General features: G+C 43.1%; 1 long non-coding RNA gene across 1 annotated transcript in view; it reads right to left on the bottom strand.

Annotated features, from left to right (window-relative positions):
- Positions 1-3,256: 3,256 nt before the first annotated feature.
- The window catches only part of LOC147107622 (uncharacterized), a 118,003-nt gene continuing 102,827 nt past the window's right edge, over positions 3,257-18,432 (bottom strand). The window contains exon 2 of the long non-coding RNA XR_015080923.1: positions 3,257-4,061. This is a non-coding gene — a long non-coding RNA (uncharacterized LOC147107622). The remainder of the gene's footprint in view (positions 4,062-18,432) is intronic.

Genomic DNA, 18,432 nt, shown 5'->3' with positions numbered 1-18,432 from the left:
CACTCATGGGAGTGGCCCTCATCTCCATGGCAATGGGTACACATTGATTTTGCTGGTCCATTTATGGACTCAATGTTTTTAATCGCCGTGGATGCACATTCGAAATGGCCAGAGGTCATCAAAATGTCCTCCACCACCACGGAGAAAACTATTGCAGTCCTACGGACCATCTTCACCAGGAATGGCTTGCCAGAACAGATTTGCTCTGACAATGGACCACAGTTTGTGTCCGAGGATTTCCGGAGGTTTCTGAGGAATAATGGGGTAAAACTTTACACATCTGCCCCATATCATCCAGCCACAAATGGATTGGCTGAGAGGTTTGTTCAGACCTTTAAAAAAGCAATAAAGGCGATGTATAATGACGACATACCACTACAACACAAGGTGGATAATTTCTTGTTTGCTTACCGGAATGCAACGCATGCAGTCACCAACCAAGCTCCAGCCATAATGTTCTTGAACCGAAGGCTAAGATGTCGCCTGGATTTGCTCAAACCAAACATAAGACGAGATGTTGAGGATAAGCAATTCCAGCACATCAGTGAGAAGCCAACCAGGAGCTTCAAGATAGGGCAACCAGTCTTGGCCCGCGACTACCGAACAGAAAAATGGCAGCCAGGAACGATATGCACACAGCAGGGACCAGTAATGTACACAGTGGATGTTGGAGAGAGCATCGTGAGACGCCATGCTGACCAGATTCTAGAGTCACAGGAACAAGCCAAACCCATACCACAAGCATGCGCACCTGGTGATGAACCCGAAGTACAGATTGCGTCTACCTCAGAATCAGTGGTATTGGAAGCTGACAAACCAACCAATGACAATGAGCCAGAATCGACTCCGCCGCAAGAACTGGATACTCGAGAAAGGCGCTATCCAGTCAGGATCAGGAAGCCTCCTCAAAGACTGAATTTATAAATGATTACTTCAGTTGATGTATATAGTACAGAGAAAATTGTAATTGTAATTAGTTATTATTTAATTGTTAAATGAATGTTATGTACTGTTTATCTAAAAGGGGAGGAATTGTTGTGTATGTACCTTTAAGAGAGAACTGATTTTATGCTGTAGTACCAGCAGTGACCACACCTGTATATAAAGCCATAGCAGGCTTCTGAACTTTCAGTTTTCAGCATACCCTCTGTTCAGTAAACACCTGTTATTATTGTTCTCCTGCAGTCCGTGTGTTATTGGTACGCGGACACTACAGGTCTGGCTCTAATTTTTAGACTCTGCCCCCTAGTCCTAGAATCCCCAACCAGTGGAAACAGTTTCTATCTATCTATCTTATCTGTTCCCCTTAACATCCTGAAAACTTCAATCAGATCACCCCCTAACCTTCTAAATTCTAGGGAATACAACCCTAGTTTGTGGATTCTCTCCTCGTAACTTAACCCTTGAAGCCCGCTGCACTCCCTCCAAGGTCAATCTATCCTTCCTAAGGTAAGGTGCCCAAAACTGCTCACAGTACTCCAGGTGTGGTCTAACCAGGGCTTTGTATAGCTGTAGCATAACCTCTACCCCCTTGTATTCTAGCCCTCTAGATATAAAAGCTAGCATTCCATTAGCCTTTTTGATTATTTTCTGTACCTGTTCATGACATTTTAATGATCTATGTACCTGGGCCCCCAAGTCTCTTTGGACCTCCACTGTTTTTAGCTTTTCATCATTTAGAAAGTACCCGGTTCTGTCCTTTTTAGGTCCAAAGTGGATGACATCACATTTGCCTACACTGAAATCCATTTGCCACAGTTTTGCCCATTCACTTAATCTGTCGACATCCCTTTGTAATTTTATGCTTCCATTTACACTGCCTACAATTCCACCTATCTTTGTGTCATCAGCAAATTTGGATATATGACATTCTATGCCATCATTGAAGTCGTTAATAAATACTGTGAATAGTTGAGGCCCCAAAATAGATCCCTGTGGGACACCACTAGTCACCTCTGCCAATTTGAGTACCCACCCATTATCCCTACTGCCTGTCTCCTGCTGCTCAGCCAATTTCCTAACCAGGCCAATAATTTGCCCTCAACTCCGTGGGCTTCTACCTTAGTTAACAGTCTCTTATGTGTCACTTTCTCAAATGCCTTCTGGAAGTCCATATAAATAACATCCATAGACATTCCCCTGTCCACTACTTTAGTCACCTCTTCAGAAAATTCAATCAGGTTTGTCAGGCATGACCTACCTTTCACAAATCCATGTTGGCTCTTTCTGATCAACTGAAAATTTTCGAGGTGTTCAGTCACCCTATCCTTAATTATAGACTCTAGCAATTTCCCGACAACAGATGTTAGGCTAACTGATCTATAATTCCCTGGTTTCCCTCTCTCGCCATCCTTAAATAACGGAGTGACATGCGCAATTTTCCAATCGAAAGGAACGGTTCTTGAATCGAGAGAACTTTGGAAGATTATAGTTAGGGCATCTGCAATGTGCTCACCTACTTCCTTTAAAACCCTGGGATAGAAACCATCTGGTCCTGGAGATTTGCCACTCTCTAGTGCCATTATTTTCTTCATTACTGTTATTTTACTTACATTAATTTTATTGAGTCCCTGTCCCTGATTTAGCTTCCTTGAATTTCTGGCACACTATTCTCTTCCTGTACTGTAAATACTGACGCAAAGTAATTTTAATTATACAACCATATCCCACTGATTAGTCTGTTGTTCAAGATTGTGAGCAGAGCACCTTAGCTTCCCAGGTGAGTCTGTTAACAACACAATATCATGCATGAATTAACACAAGTGTTTCAATTATATGTTCTCTTCATATTATAAGTTAAAACTAGACATATCAACCAGTTTCACTTTTACATAAAATCCAATGGAGACAGTTGAGCAGCTTTATGATGTCATGAAGAAATGCTGTGATCAACATCTACAACAACTTATATTTCTATAGTTCGCATTATGTACTGGGAGATGTCTTAGGATGCTTTACAGGGCAGTGGTTAGTAAATAGAGACCAAGCAGAAGGAAGAAAGGGAAGATAGTCAGGAGAGGACGAAAAGATTGTGAAAGATAAGGGCCAGGAGATTTTTGGTATACATAGCAAATACACAATGGTATGTCTGCTTCCAACCATCTCATCACTTTTATCATCGCCTCCCACAATTTAGATTTATTCTTTAATCTCCTGTATTCTTGCTCAAACATTGTATTGTGCTCCTGTATACAATTTAAATGGTATGATGTGGGAATGGAGGTTCCTACTAAATCACTGAGATCGACTCAGGCAATTAAAGCAACGAACTTTAATGAAACAAGTAACAAACTGCTGGAAACATCTATAACAGGTTTTCTCTCTATGACTACTCCATGAGGACTGCTGGGCTGGTCCGATCGCTGACGTCATGACGTCATCACGTTCTTCCCGCCGTTGGAGGATCACGTGACTGACGGCATGACGTCATCACGTTGGAACTGTGCTGTGAAGGCAACTAGACATAGTACAGTCAAACAGAGTAATTAAAGGTACAGGCACAGGCAATAATTACATTACTGTTAAAGGCATTATGACTAACTGCTCTGAGTCCTTTGGTGGCTCCGCCACATGCACCCCCCCAGAATTGTCTTTAACAGAAAACGTAAGACGAGGTGGCGGTCTGACCATTCTGTCCGACCGAGTGCGGTAGGCTGGCAGTGGAAGTGGATGACTGGTGGTCGAGCTGGTAGGCGGCTGTGGCTGAACTGGTGGGGTGGGCATAGTCGAACTGGTGGACGGCTGTGGCTGAACTGGCACGGCGTTCGTTTCCATAACGAAAATCTTCCACGAAATCCGATCGTAGAAGTCGAGGTCACCAATGTGGGAATGGAGGTTCCTACTAAATCACTGAGATCGACTCAGGCAATTAAAGCAACAAACTTTAATGAAACAAGTAACAAACTGCTGGAGACATCTATAACAGGTCTTCTCTCTATGACTACTCCACGAGGACTGCTGGGCTGGTCCGATCGCTGACGTCATGACGTTCTTCCCGCCGTTGGAGGATCATGTGACTGACGGCATGATGTTATCACATTGGAACTGTGCTGTGAAGGCAACTAGACATAGTACAGTCAAACAGAGTAATTAAAGGTACAGGCACAGGCAATAATTACATTACTGTTAAAGGCATTATGACTAACTGCTCTGAGTCCTTTGGTGGCTCCACCACAATGACCTTTTTATTCACGACTAATCACTCCCATTTAATTGAGTTGCAGATCCTACAGCCACATAAAATTTGCCAAGCTAACTTTATTCTATAGCATGCACTTAATTTTGCATGTACTGTGGTTTGAAATATCCTGCATGCTGGTTATTTTTGCCAGATTTGATTCCTGCTTTATCAAAGGTCAGGAAATGTTTAGGTTTATGATACATTTCACGCTGTCTACCCAGTTTTCTGTTTTTGACACTGACAGATGGCAATTCAGATTTCTCATTTGATTGTATCTTAATCCTGTTCCTAAATCAACTTTGAATGGTCCCTCACTGTAAAACTCTTCAGTCTGCTCTCTTAATAGCCCAGAAATTCGGGTCCCAACGCGTGAGTACGCATGGGGTACTCACGCGTAGGCCCAACGAAAGTGCCGATTTCGTGCATGCACTGTGCATGCGTGGGAAACCGGCACTTCCATTCCCCTGAAAGAAGGGGTTCAGAAGTCGAATGCGTGCGCCGGAGAGGCAGCGCGTGCGCATTGAACTTACGTTTTTTTTGCAGGTTTTTCCGGGAGGGTAAGTCTCCAGCAGTTACACTTTTAAAAAGCAGGCGCAAGGCCTGCTTTTAACAAGGTTAATTAAAATTAAACATTTTTTTCCACAGTTTTATTATTTTTAAATACTTTAAAGAAAGGTAAGTTTATTTTTAGCCCCGTTAGAAAATGTAATTAATTTTTTCAAAAATTAAAATTATTGTTTAAAATAGTTATTTCATGTAATTTATAGTTTATTTTAAAAATGTGATTTAAAAAAACAATTATTTGAGGTTTTAGTGATGTTTTGGGGCTTATAGTATTTATGGGTTTGACAGCTCTTCCTGTCAAACTTATGAATGAAGCATTCCCTGCTACCATTGGCTCTCCATGGCCCACGTGATCCCAGGGGACGCATCGAACTAACTGCGCCCCTGGGATAAGCAAGCACTGCGCGCCGGCAGTTGGAGCAGGCCCAGGATCGGAATCCCACGCGGGTCCACAGCTCAACGGCCGGCGCGCAAGGTAAGTGCAGGTCGGGGGCTTGCACCCGCGGGAAGCCCCCGACCCGAATTTCTGGGCCATTGTTTATTCTGTCCTACCTATCAATATTGCTTTATGTAATAAAAATAGAAACGCTGGAAATACTCAGCAGGTCAGGCAGCATCTGTGGAGAGAGAAACAGAGTTAACGTTTCAGGTCGATGACCCTTCGTCAGAACAGGAAAGAGTTGGAGATGGAACAGGTTTTTAAGCAAGTGTAGGGGCAGGGGAAAGGGGGAAGGGGAGGAAAGAACAAAAGGGAAGATAGGATGGAAGGCAGGAGAGATTAAGAGACAAAAGGGATGATAGTGCAAGGCAAAAGGAGATGGTAATGGGACAAGTTAAGAAACAAAAGATGACTCTAGATGAAGTGTAAATGGTAATGGTAGAATGATCGACAGCTGCATGTGAGAGAGAGAATTTTTTTTAAAAAAAAGATTGGGGCAGGGGTTATAGTCTGAAATTGTTGAACTCGATGTTGAGTCCAGAAGGCTGTAAAGTGCCTAATCAAAAGATGAGGCGCTGTTCCTCGAGCTTACGTTGAGCTTCATTGGAACAGTGTAATAGGCCGAGGACTGAGAGGTTAGGGTGGGAGTGGAGCAGCGAATTAAGGTGACAGGCGACCGGAAGCTCGGGGTCACCCTTACGTGCTGAACGGAGGTGTTTCGCAAAGCGGTCACCCAATCTGCGTTTGGTCTCCCCAGTGTAGAGGAGACCGCATTGTGAGCAGCGAATACAATATACTAAATTGCAAGAAGTACAAGTAAATCGCCATTGCTTTATGTAATGTTAGGCTGTGTTCCTTGAGTGCCTTTCTCTAACAGATTTGTCTGGCATTCCACAAACTGTTTTGTCCTTTAGCAGTGAGTTCCCCAAATTCACAAATCTTACTACAAGTTATAGGAACATAGGAAACATAGGAACAGGAGGAGGCCAGTTAGCCCCTCGAGCATGTTCTGCCATTCATTTAGATCATGGCTGATCTGTTTCTTAACTTCATCTAACCACCTTGGTTCCGTACCTTTTAATACCCTTACCTAACAAAAATCTATCAATCTAAGTTTTGAAATTTTCAACAAACTAGTCTCAACAGCTTTTTGGGGGAGAGAGTTCCAGATTTCCACCACCTTTTGTGTAAAGAAGTGCTTTCTGACATCACCCTTGCACGGCCTAGCTCTAATTTTAAAGCTATGCCCACTTATTCTGGACTCCCCTACCAGAGGAAATAGTTTCTCTCCAGTGACCCTATCAAATCCTTTGATCATCCTAAACACCTCAATTAGATCACTGAGAATCTTCGATATTCAAGAGATTACTAGCCTAGTCTATGCGCTAGTTCTTAAATCAGTTACATTTTGATCAATGGTTTTGTCTGTTTTCTGCACAACTGAATATTGTGTGCCTTTCAAATGCAAGATTTCATTTAGGATTGCAATAGCTCTCAAATCTCATCATTATTACATCCGGTACCACATTTTCTCTCTCCTGAAAGTTGAAATTCTTATAAATACCTAGTGCTTCTTTCCCAGTAACCTGTAGGAAAATGAATGGTTTCATCTGCTTACTCTTTCTACTTGCTGAAATAGTTACAAAATATACTTCCAATTTTCTGCAAGGCTTCCAGTCAGCTGAAGGCTAGGTGGAAGTTTCAATTCAACCACGTTATTGGGCCGTAATTTTCAGTCACTATGGGTGTGTATGAGGTGTGTACGTGCCCGTAGGGGCCGCGCAAGTTCTGGGTTTAGGTATGCGAAGCGCACGCGCTAAAACCTGGAACTTGCGATCTGTCAAGAATCACCTTGATAGATTGCACGCATCCCCGATAAAAAAGGGCCCCCGCAGGTGGCGAGTTGGGCTATTTGCCCAACTCTTGCCCAGCGAATGCCCGTGAAATTCTTACACCTGGTAAAAGCAGGTGTAAGGCCTGCTTTTACCAGCGTAAGACTTTTAAAGGACATAAAAATACATTTTTTCATTCATTTAAACATTATAACACATGTAAAATAAGGTAGGTTTATTTTTAGACCATTTAAAATAAGTACATTTATTTTTCAAAAAATTACATTTTTGTTTAAAATATTTAATTAAATACAATTTTGATTAATTTTAAATATGTGATTTTAAATTTTTTATTTTAAGTGTACGTGCATTTTTGGGGCTATCTCCATTCATGAAGGTTCTGTACATATGGAATCTCCATAAGTATGAATGGGGATCCCCTTCTATCATTGGTTGGACCGGCCCACATTATCCCAGGGGCGCTTGCGAATCGCCTGCGCTCCGGGATACCTGGGCCTCTACGCAGGCCTATGCATAGAGGCCCAGGAGGGCAAGTGTCCGAACCTCTGGGTCCATCAGGTAGGTTTGTAGATTTTTTGCAATTTCGGGCCAATTATTTCCTTTTTTTTACTTCATGAGGTTCTATTTTCTTCCAGTTACTATGCTTCTTTAATTTTCCTATTATGTATTTCACTTCTACTGACTGTTCATCACCCTGGCTGCTTACTTTCATGCAGTGCTACTAAAAGCATGACATACTGTGTTTGGGATGCCTTCGTGGAAGCATCCAGCATCATGATTATTCAGGCTTTCACATATCTCAGGGCCTCTGCATGAGAGTCATGTTCACCTCTGTCTGTAGAAATGAGTACTGGCACATTGGCACAAAACATTTCTCATGCAAAACATTTCTCCGGCCCGACATCCCTTCATTGGTCCTCCTCTTCTTTCAAATACCTTGGATGGGATATTCTTATTGTGGAAGATTGGAGCCAGTGAGCTTGGGATGAATATCAACAAATGGCAGTAATGTGGACAAGTATGAAGTCATAGTGGAGACATAGGAAGAAAAAACAGACAACACACACACTCCATGAATGGTGTTGAAATAGCTAAGATGAAAGCATCGTAGGAGTCTTAGTGGACTCATACTAAATATTTTCAACCAATGTGAAGCGGCAATTAATGATGCTAATAGAATATTGAACTACATAGCCAAAACATAGAATATAAGTCAGAGGAGGTAATGATGAAACTTTATAGTTCCCTTGTAAGAACACACCTTGATTACCGCATCCATTTCTGGTCATCAACAAACTGGAAACAGTGCAGAGAAGAGCCACAAGTCTAATCCTCATGTCAGGGGACTGGGGAAATTTGGGCTTTTCAACCAGGAAAGGAGGCATCTGGGAGGTGACATTGTAGAGGTTAGAATAAGTTAACCCAGAATATTACTTTAAATTAAACTGCAAGAGTAGAACAAGAGACTCGGGTTCAAACTAGAGAAGGGTACTTTTAGGATAGATATCAGAAATTCTTTCTTCACACAAAGAGTGATTAACATGTAGAATAAACTTCCAGATAGAGTAGTGGATAGATGAATCAAGATGGACTGAATGGCCTTCTTCATCTGTAACGATCTTGCGATCTTGTGAGCCTTCATTTGTCTCTTGCTCTGTGGGTCTCTGTGCTATTGTGTTGAGCTGTATTTCCACCCCCTCCCATTTCACGTTACAATTTTGATTGAGATTTAAACTCACCTGCCCCACTGGAGGAATTAATTTCTTAACACAGAATAGGCAACCAACAGCTGCTCTTACCCACAGTGCTTGCGCCTCAAAGTCACAGCTGAAATAGTAGATTGGGGACATGGAGACACTGTTGTGAGGCGGCTGGTGATGGATGTGCTCAGAAGACCATGTTATTTATTGCAGTCAAACACATTGCTTATTTTGTACGTGTGAGAATTCCACAACACTTGGTGGGGTGCGTGGAGGGGGAGAAGAGCTTCTTTCAAAAGAGGTTCAGCAATTCCTCCACTGTGTAGCCAAAGTAACAGTTCTATTCTCATTCATTTTAAGACTGTATCACAGCGCATCATCCCCTTTTCTGCAGTATTCCATTTGCAATGCTTCAATACTGTGAAAGCCAGTTGCATCCACACATAGATTACACATATTGCCATTAGCTTTTCACCTACTTTATGTCTAATTTATAAATCGAAGTACAGCTTGTGGAAAGCGAATGCATTAAGTGGGATTATGTTTCTGTCACTTAGTAAGCCAGGAGTCCTCAAGCACATTATAGCAATGTCAGATGCAGGTACTCGATATTCGATTACCAGATGAGTTTATCATTTTCTGTTATGAGACTGAACACTGCAGAAAGATGGCCATGGAATAATAACAACATTTTCTCCGTAAAGAAGGGGCACTTGTGTATTGCCATGAATTTATTGTTTGTCTTCCCGTGCGGGGCAGCAGGGTGGTCGTGCGGGGCAGCAGGGTGGTCGTGCGGGGCAGCAGGGTGGTCGGGCGGGGCAGCAGGGTGGTCGGGCGGGGCAGCAGGGTGGTCGTGCGGGGCGACGTGGATGAGAGGTCTGAGTTTGTAACTTAAACTGTCAGGAAATATATGGGAGAGATTACCCTTTACAGAAATTAATTACAGTGATACACTGGTAACCACATTTTATGTGTTTAACATGTTTTGTAGTGAAAGTCATTAATACTTTACGCCTTTGGAATTAGTAACATCAATTTGAATTATATGTATTAAAATGTGTAAATGTATTTATTGTTCAACTATTAACAAATAAAAAGAATTTGATGTCTGAAATTGAACTGTATGAAATTAATATTAAAATTATCTGCTTAAAAATTTAGGGAAATTGTGGTGATTTTTAAAAATTTGTTATGAAAGCCAATTGCAAATACTTTATCGCAATTTCATAAACGTTTATAACAATTTATATTAACTATATATTTAAGAAGCTATATAATTTAAAGTCTTGTGTCTGATAGGTGTTCGTAGTGCCTAGAAAAATTGTTCACTTCAAAGTGTCATATATGTAAAGTATATGTAACACATACCTGATTGGCTCAAATAGCCACTGTTTGTTAAGTTATACTGACTCATTTCAATGTTGACATGTGGGAAAAGCTATCAATCACAAACCAGCAACTTACAAAAACCCAACCATTGCTGCCTGTGTTAGGGACGAGGGATCCAAGTGATGCAACCACGCAGGGCTATGGTGTATCCAGCTGCATACAGTTTTTATCGCCTAGGTTGGTCAATCAGCTATTGGAGCACAGGATCGTGCTGTAATAACTGAGTGCAGCCGCAGAGGATCTGGCCAGGAAACCGCTGCCTTCCATTCACCGTTGTTTTTATTGCTTCTACTTAACGATTCTGCTTTGTCCTGGCAGCAGACTCTATACTGCAACTGAGAATTTGCTGCCTATGGCAATGTATGGGAAAGGTGATACACAGCCTCTCTCAATTATTACTTGCAGCCATCCAGTACTTCTCCATGCATACTCATTGACATAAGAAAACTACTAGGCACTTGGTCTAAGCATTAAACAAAGCTTTAATCAACTGTTTCACAACATGGAGGTCTAGTTGTGTCCTTCACTAGTTCCTGTTAAGAATGTCCTGCGCAAGCTGGGCCCGTGCCCGTGTATTTATACTCTCCCTGGACAGCGCCACCCGTAGGCTGCTCAGTATTGTTTCATAAGTCTTTCTTTCATGAATGACTGATTCATGTCACTCATTACTCTCCCCTAATGTCCTATAAATGATTGAAGCTCACTGGGTTCATTGAAATCTCAGAGTAAACAAAGATGGTGGTTTCTCATCTGGCACACGGAAATAAAGCAAATTCTACAGTGCAGTCAAAGCTCTTGTGGCAAGGGCTCTGAACTTTTCATCAGAAAGAAAATGATGTATGTGGAGCTACTAGTAAAAATAACCACCTTCAAGGTGAACCTTTTTCACATGACTTTTTTAAATGATTATTAACGATGGTTTTCTGCTTATAAATATGGTATGAACTGAAAATATGTCAGGAACCTGTGAGATATGGGGCCAGAAATTCCAGGCCAGAAGCGTGAGTACGGTTGGCTTACTCACGTTTCTGGCCGTTGGAAATGCCGGCGTTCAGCATGAACAGTGCATGCGGGGAACGCCGGCATTTCCAGACCTCGAGCGCGTGCGACTGCACAGGCAGCGCTTGCGCAGTGAACTTCGTGGATTTCATTCATGAAATCCGTGAGGTTAAGTCCTTAGAAGTTACACTGAAAAAAAGCAAGTGTAAAGTGGTTCATTGGCTGCGGAGGAAGATATATTTTATCGTGGAGCTTTTGAAATGCAATATTTTTGTTTGGGAAAGGGAGGGAAGTTATTTTAAGAAATTTTAAGTAAGTTTTAAAGTTAAAATTTTTTTTTTTTTAAAGGGTTTTCAGAACAGTAGGTAGAAGGAGCAATTGTGGCTGTGTGAATGGAATGTGAGAATGAGTTATGTATGTATGTCCACATATATTCCTTCACGTATATGTATGTATGTTTTATATTCCTTTACTATGAATGTATGTTTTTAATTATGATTTTCCAATAAGTTACTTTCTCTGAAAGTCATAATTAAATAATACATTCATACACATAAGTAAAGGAATATATACATAACACGCAAAGGAATATATACAGACATACATACTTTCAGAAGCTCCACGATAAGAAATATCTTCCTCCGCAGCCTCTGTAGCAACTGTACCCATGCTTTTTTCATGTGTAAGTTGTAATGACTGGACCTCACTGAAAGCATTAATGAAAGCGGCGAATTATACTGCGCACGCGCTGCATGTGCAGTCGCACGCGTTCTGCCTCTGAACCCCTTCATTCAGAGGACAGGAAATGCCGGTTTTCCCCACATGCACTGTGCATGCTGAAAACCGGCATTTCATCCGGCCAGATGCGTAAGTACCCCGACCGTACTAGCGCATTTGGAAGGGAATTATTGGGCCAACATTTTACATGTCAATAAAATAAAAAATTTAACACTTGCACGACTTGCCCCCTCGCATCTGCGACTGAGGGTCCAAGGAGGTGCATTGCGCAAGAGGTCATCATCGGACGTATCCTCACACTGTTCCCTTTGGGGAACTGTATGAAGTGGTGGAAGGATTTATGGCCGTGATTAACGCTCATTCCGTGACCGTAACCATCTTTGAACCAGCCATTAGGGTGGTTAGTCCTATGGCGGGAGGGTTTTACGGGCTCCCACAACCCATCTGAGGGGGGGGGGGCCACCAACACCCACGGACGCAAGTATCCCGCTGGATGTCCACCCAGAATTTAAAGTTGGAGCTCCGACTCCACTTGCCGGGACTGTCTGGAGTGGGGTTCAAAACCCTACTCCTTCTGGCCCAGCGGCGGGGATGCTTACTGCTACGCAAAAGGCCCACTCCGCACAAAAGGTGACACCCATACGTTTCCTGCGCCTTTTCCCTCCCCGTGACTGGAGCCCTATGCTGCCATTTCACGTTGCTAATCGGATTGGGCATTTGTCATAGCGGTAGGATCCCCGCCGCTGGGCCAGATCAGGGTAGGGTTTCGAACCCCGCTCCAGACAGTCCCGGCAAGTGGAGTCGGAGCTCCGGCTCTAAATTCTGGGTTGACATCCAGTGGGATATTTGCGTCCGTGGGTGTGGGTGGCCCCCCCTCCTTGTATAGCTTGTGGGAGCCCGTAAAACACTCCCGCCATAGGACTAACCGCCCTAATGGTTGGTTCAAAGATGGTTACGGTCACGGAATGAGCGTTAATCACGGCCATAAATCCTTCCACCACTTCATACAGTTCCCCCAAGGGAACAGTGTGAAGACACGTATGACGACGACATTGCTAAATAAATAAATGGAATTAAAAAAATTCTTTTAGGGCTTTTAAAAGTCTTTAAATTGCTTTAATTCTCTTTAAAACTACTTCAGATTACTCAAAATAATGTAAACATTTTAAAAAGTTTATATAAGTTACCAAAATCTTCAAAAAACTTCCAAAAACCTATTTAAACTGCTGCTTTGCATGTAAAAAAGCAAAGCAGCTTGACAGAAACATTGGGGGCGTGTCCAGTGAAACTGAGACCTCAAGGGGCGTGTCTCACTTACACTGCACGCTCCTGGGTCCGCGCTGGCTGCACTCCTGGGCGGCATGACGTCATACGCTGCCCGGGAATGTGCTTTCTATTTCTCCAAGTTCAGGCGTCCCAGAAGCTGATCGGCAGGAGCGCGGGGTAAGTGCAAATACGGGGCTTGCACGTGCTGCAAGCCCCGTTCTGGAATTTCTGGCCCATGATCTGTCCAACAGGCAGATCCAATTGCGATAAAGTATTTGCAACTGGCTTGTTTGTACATTATTCAGTTAAATCTGCCCATTCAATACCCATGGGTGCTCAACATACACCCATATTTGCTGCACATTTCTAAAATAAATGATATATGTGTTCTTAAAATAATATTTTAATATTGTTTTGTTCTCTATTTATTGTCATTTCTCCTATACATGGCCCATAGCAAAGTACTTTATCTTAGCAAAGACAATTTTATCTTGCTTTTGAGTAAGACTCAACTATTCCAATGTTATCCTAGTCACCCTCCTATCTTCCACCCTCCATAAACTTGAGCTCACCAATCACCACTTTGCTCGCTGACCTACATTGGCTCTCAGTCCACCAATGCCTCAATTTTAAAATTCAAATCTGTCCATGGCCTCACCCCTCTGTAACCACCTTCAGCCCTACAATCCTCCAAGAACTCTAAGTACCAGCTGGACTCAGGCGCATCCCTCACTCCTTTTGATCCACCACTGGTGGCTGTGCCTTCAGCCGTCTAGGCCCTAAGCTCTGGAATTCCCTCCTTAAACCTCTATGTCTCTCCACCTCTCTCTCTTCCTTTAAGACCCTCCATAAAACTTACCCCGTTGACCACGCTTTTAGTCATCTGTCCTAATATCTCTTTCTTTGGCTTGGTGTCAATTTTTGCCTGATTATTCTCCTGTGAAGCGCCTTGGGGCGTTTTGCTACATTACAGGCACTATATAAATGCAAGCTGTTGTTGAGTACATGCCTCCTGTAAATATTTCAACTAAAGCATAACAAAGCCAAATTACTGTTCACTTGATATGGCATATATCCATAGAAACCTAACAATTGTGACAAGTGAACTTCAGATCTGTTGCTTCTCTAAAGCACATTAGGCACAAAATTGGGATAGTTAGCGGCAGTTTCTTGGGCGCTATGAGTGCCCTTAGAGCTCCACTTGAGGAGCGAATCGCGCCGGACACCATATTGATGAGGGTGTTAGTGCGTGTGCAATGACCGTCCACCGGATGTATGCAGAGCAAGGTAGATCATGATGTCAATCAGTGTGTAACGCTGATTTGACGCCAGTGCTGCCATTTTGGAGCTCAATGCTCCAGCTAACACCCTCTCTTAACCTTGCACAGCTGAATACGAGTTCAGCAGCAGGAAGGGCCTACCATCAGTGCTATTTAAAGGGATCATCAACTACTTACAGGTTAGTTGCTGATTGATTTCTAATGACTGTTGCTACGATTCTACAAGTGTTTGGCACATTCTATAGTTGTTTCAAGTTTCAAAAGTCTACATGGAGTGGTGTGGCAGGTGCTGATGGACTTTTTCCTGACTTCAAAGCTTCTGCACAAATCACTTGTTGCCTGATATGGGTGTACTAGTAGGCATTCCCCTTGGTATACAATTGTACAGGGCCTTGGTGAGACCACACCTGGAGTACTGTGCTCAGTTTTGGTCTCCTTATATAAGGAAGGATATACTTGCCTTGAGGCGGTGCAGCAAAGGTTCACTAGATTGATTCCTGGGATGAGAGGGTTGTCCTATGAGGAGAGATTGAGTAGATTGGGCCGATACTGTCTGGAGTTTAGAAGAATGAGAGGTGATCTCATTGAAACATATAAGATTCTGAGGGGGATTGACAGGATAGATGCTGAGAGATTGTGTGATGAGGAGGAAGTGGGATGTGAGAAGGTATGAGGATACCGTCATCTTCAATTGATTCAGCCCTGCCGCTGGTCACAGGCCAAGCAATGGCTATCCCAATAATGGCCAGCACCTTCTCTTCTATGGATGTTAGGACATGCCTGTGCCCCTTCGGGTAGCTCCTATTGCCTCCAGTTGTGCACCACCTTGTCCTACAAGAGAGAGGGAAGTGTGTCAGTGACTGTCATGGAATGTGTTTGGCTGATGTGGCTGTCATGGTTGAATAGCTGCCAGTGTGTGCAAGCTGTGAGCTGTGGATGTGAGGCTTGCAGCAGTGCTAAGTGAGTGAGGGTGAGGTGAAGCATATGAATGTTAGGTATGAGTCTTGATTGATAGAGATTGTTGTTAGGTGAGTGATGGGGATTTGGTGATTTGAGCAGTAGCTGAGGCTACTGGTGCAGTTAGTAGGATATGGCATTTGAAGTTGCATTCACTGACCTTGACCACTCGTGTAAGGTCATTGAACTTCTAGTGGCACTGCATCCAGGTCCTCGGGGCATGACTCCTGGAAGTGACCGCCATGGCTATCTGCTCCCACTGCCTTCTCAGAGTTTGTCTGGAGGGCCTCCTGGCCCCATGTGAATAGAGGACCTCTCTCCTCCTGTTCACCTCCTCCACCAAGGCCTCCAGTGTAGCACCAGATAACATTGGAGCATGCTCTCTCCCCTGTTGTGCCATTATTCAGTCTTCTTCCTGTTCAGAGTCTCCTCCACAAAGAATTCCAGCTCCTGCTCCAGCCAGAATGCACCTCCCCTTTAAGAGGTGCAGGCTAGCTTTAAGTTGTGCTCGCCTCGCACAAACCTGGGCCCCCTGCTGAGGACTGCAGCTGTTCAACAGCGCTTTTAGCGCTGGCTGCACGCTCCAATCATTTGAATTAGCAGGCAGCCTGCATCAGAAGCAACGGGTGCGGGTTAATTGCGCATCGGGATCTCCGCGCCCGTTTTCTGGGGCTATCCAATTTAGTCCCCATTTACTTTAATCTCACTCTTTTAAGCACTGTTTTCTATTTTTAAACCCAGCGTAGAAGTACTTGCACAAGAGCAAGGCTACTTCATGGGATTGTCTCCAGAGTCTCCATTTTTTTCACATGTCTCTAGAAGTGAAAAAAGTGCTTTAACAGGAATTCATACTCTGGAACATAATGGAGGGGAAACAACTTTAATAAAAAAAAAGAGATGAGGTAACTCTTGCAGGACTTCTGGAGTGTCTGGGGAAATGTAACACCGCAGATCTTGGAGGAGATCCTTTGGGGTGGTGAGATACAAGGGGGACAGAAAATCACTCACACACACTCTTCCCAATTGGACTTGCAAGTGTTTATCAGATTCAGCTTCATTAAAATGTGCACTGATATCCTTATAACTGCATACTTCACCAAAAAACAATTTTAACATTTAATTACTAGTTGATAATTAAGTGCACATGCACAGGGAAGTGGGAAGGGAAGAAATTCACATTAAAACGTAGTTTGAATTTTATTACTAAACGATCTTTCCAATAAATTGGAGTGTTTTATGGTTCTACTAAAGACAAAAAAAAGTACAAATTACAGCAGGCAGATGGGAGAGCAGAGGGTCTGAAAAGCCTATAATAAGTAAATCCTTTCTCCAGAGAATGGAGGGTGTGCTATAAAATCTATATGAGGGGGTGTAAATCAGCTAGCAGCATACAGTGCTTTGGTGGCAGCGGCAGCTCCAGGGGACAGGGGTCTGCACAGTATCTGCTGCTTTTTCATTTCCTGTTGCTTTCCATGTTTTTGCAGAGTTGGAACATTCCTACAATTATGGATTTTTATATGTTAAACAGACCCTTTGCAAGACGAGGTACGTATCTGGAGTCTGAGCAACATATGGCTGGCACTTGGGCAGATATTTATTCATTACTTGTACTTTCAATGATGTTGAGTTCAAGCATTCCTAATGTAGTACAAAAGCCCTTTTAAAACAGTTTTCATTAGATTAGCTCCTCTTAGAATCATTTGCTGCAATTTAATTTTTAATCTTCGAATTTAACCCAATAACATTCAATTTTTAGACACCATAATTATAAGTTAGCAAAGATCAAATTTATGTCATGGGTGGGGGTGGGGGGTGGCAGTGGCGATATATTCTACAGTCGGCCGCCTGTTTCTCACCTGATAAATGGACAACTGGTAGAGGGACATCTGGTGGGGACCTTGTGCACCCAATTGTTCACCGGAATACAACTTCAAGTTAGCCAGAACTCCCACCCAAGAAAGGCGGGAGGCTGTTTTAATACAAAAGCAAAATACTGCGGATGCTGGAAATCTGAAATAAAAACAGGAAATGCTGGAAATACTCAGCAGGTCAGGCAACATCTGTGGCGAGAGAAACAGAGTTAACGTTTCAGGTCGATGACCCTTTGTCAGAACTGAAAAAAGCTGGAGACGTAACAAATTTTAAGCAAGTGTTGGGGCAGGGAAAGGAGGGAGGGGAGGAAAGAACAAAAGGGAAGGTCTGTGATAGGATGGAAGGCAGGAGAGATTAAGAGACATTAAGAGAGATTAAGAGATGGTGCAAGGCAAAAGGAGATGGTAATGGGAGAAGTTAAGAAATAAAAGATGGCTCTAGATGAAGTGTAAATGACACTGGCAGAATGAAAGACAGTTGCCATGTGGGAGAGAGGAAATGTGGTTTAATACATGTGTTGTAGTACAGAATTGCAATTTTCCTGGCGAAATAGGCAGAGAACTTGCCAGCCGCACTTTCCCCAGGAGTTGAGAGGCCTAACCGACAGTCCTTAAAGTGATTTTCGTGTGGCCAGGAGGAGCAAGAGTGCATCTGCTCCCCAACCTCAACAGGCCTTTTCTGTTGGCTGGCTGCGTGCGACAACTGGATGATTTTCCACTGTAGGCAACTGGCGAGCTGCAGTTGAGTGCCCATTTAATGCCCACAAATTTGCAGCAATATGTTAATGAGATCTGAAGCTGGAAATGATTCACATCTCCCAACTGCCCCATTGATCAGGCTGATAATGTGCCCAATTGGTGCCCAAGTAGAAAATCTTCCCCACAATATTTGCAATACTTCCACTCACCTGAACATTAGCAGAGTGTTTTACTGGCCCTGAATGTGTGGTCGGTATGATGGCATACTCTCAGAGTACGCTGTCATACCACCTTTGAAATTGACCGCAAGTTCACTTGTGATCTGTCCAGTTCCAAATAGACAGGCTGCGAATTTCAAGTCCTCATTGTAATGATGTGCTGGCGAAAAGTTTGTCTAATTGCCCACTTACTGTGCATCAATTACGTTGGAAAATTTTACGGCTGGTGTAAATAGGCATAGGAGCCTGTTTGCACAGCGTAAGGGGAGGGGGGCTGAG

This window comes from Somniosus microcephalus, chromosome 14 (genome assembly GCF_052327205.1).
Source record: "Somniosus microcephalus isolate GS21.2 chromosome 14, FLI_Smic_1.0, whole genome shotgun sequence".
NCBI classification, from domain to species: domain Eukaryota; kingdom Metazoa; phylum Chordata; class Chondrichthyes; order Squaliformes; family Somniosidae; genus Somniosus; species Somniosus microcephalus.
This window is presented reverse-complemented; position numbering and strand designations above follow the sequence as displayed.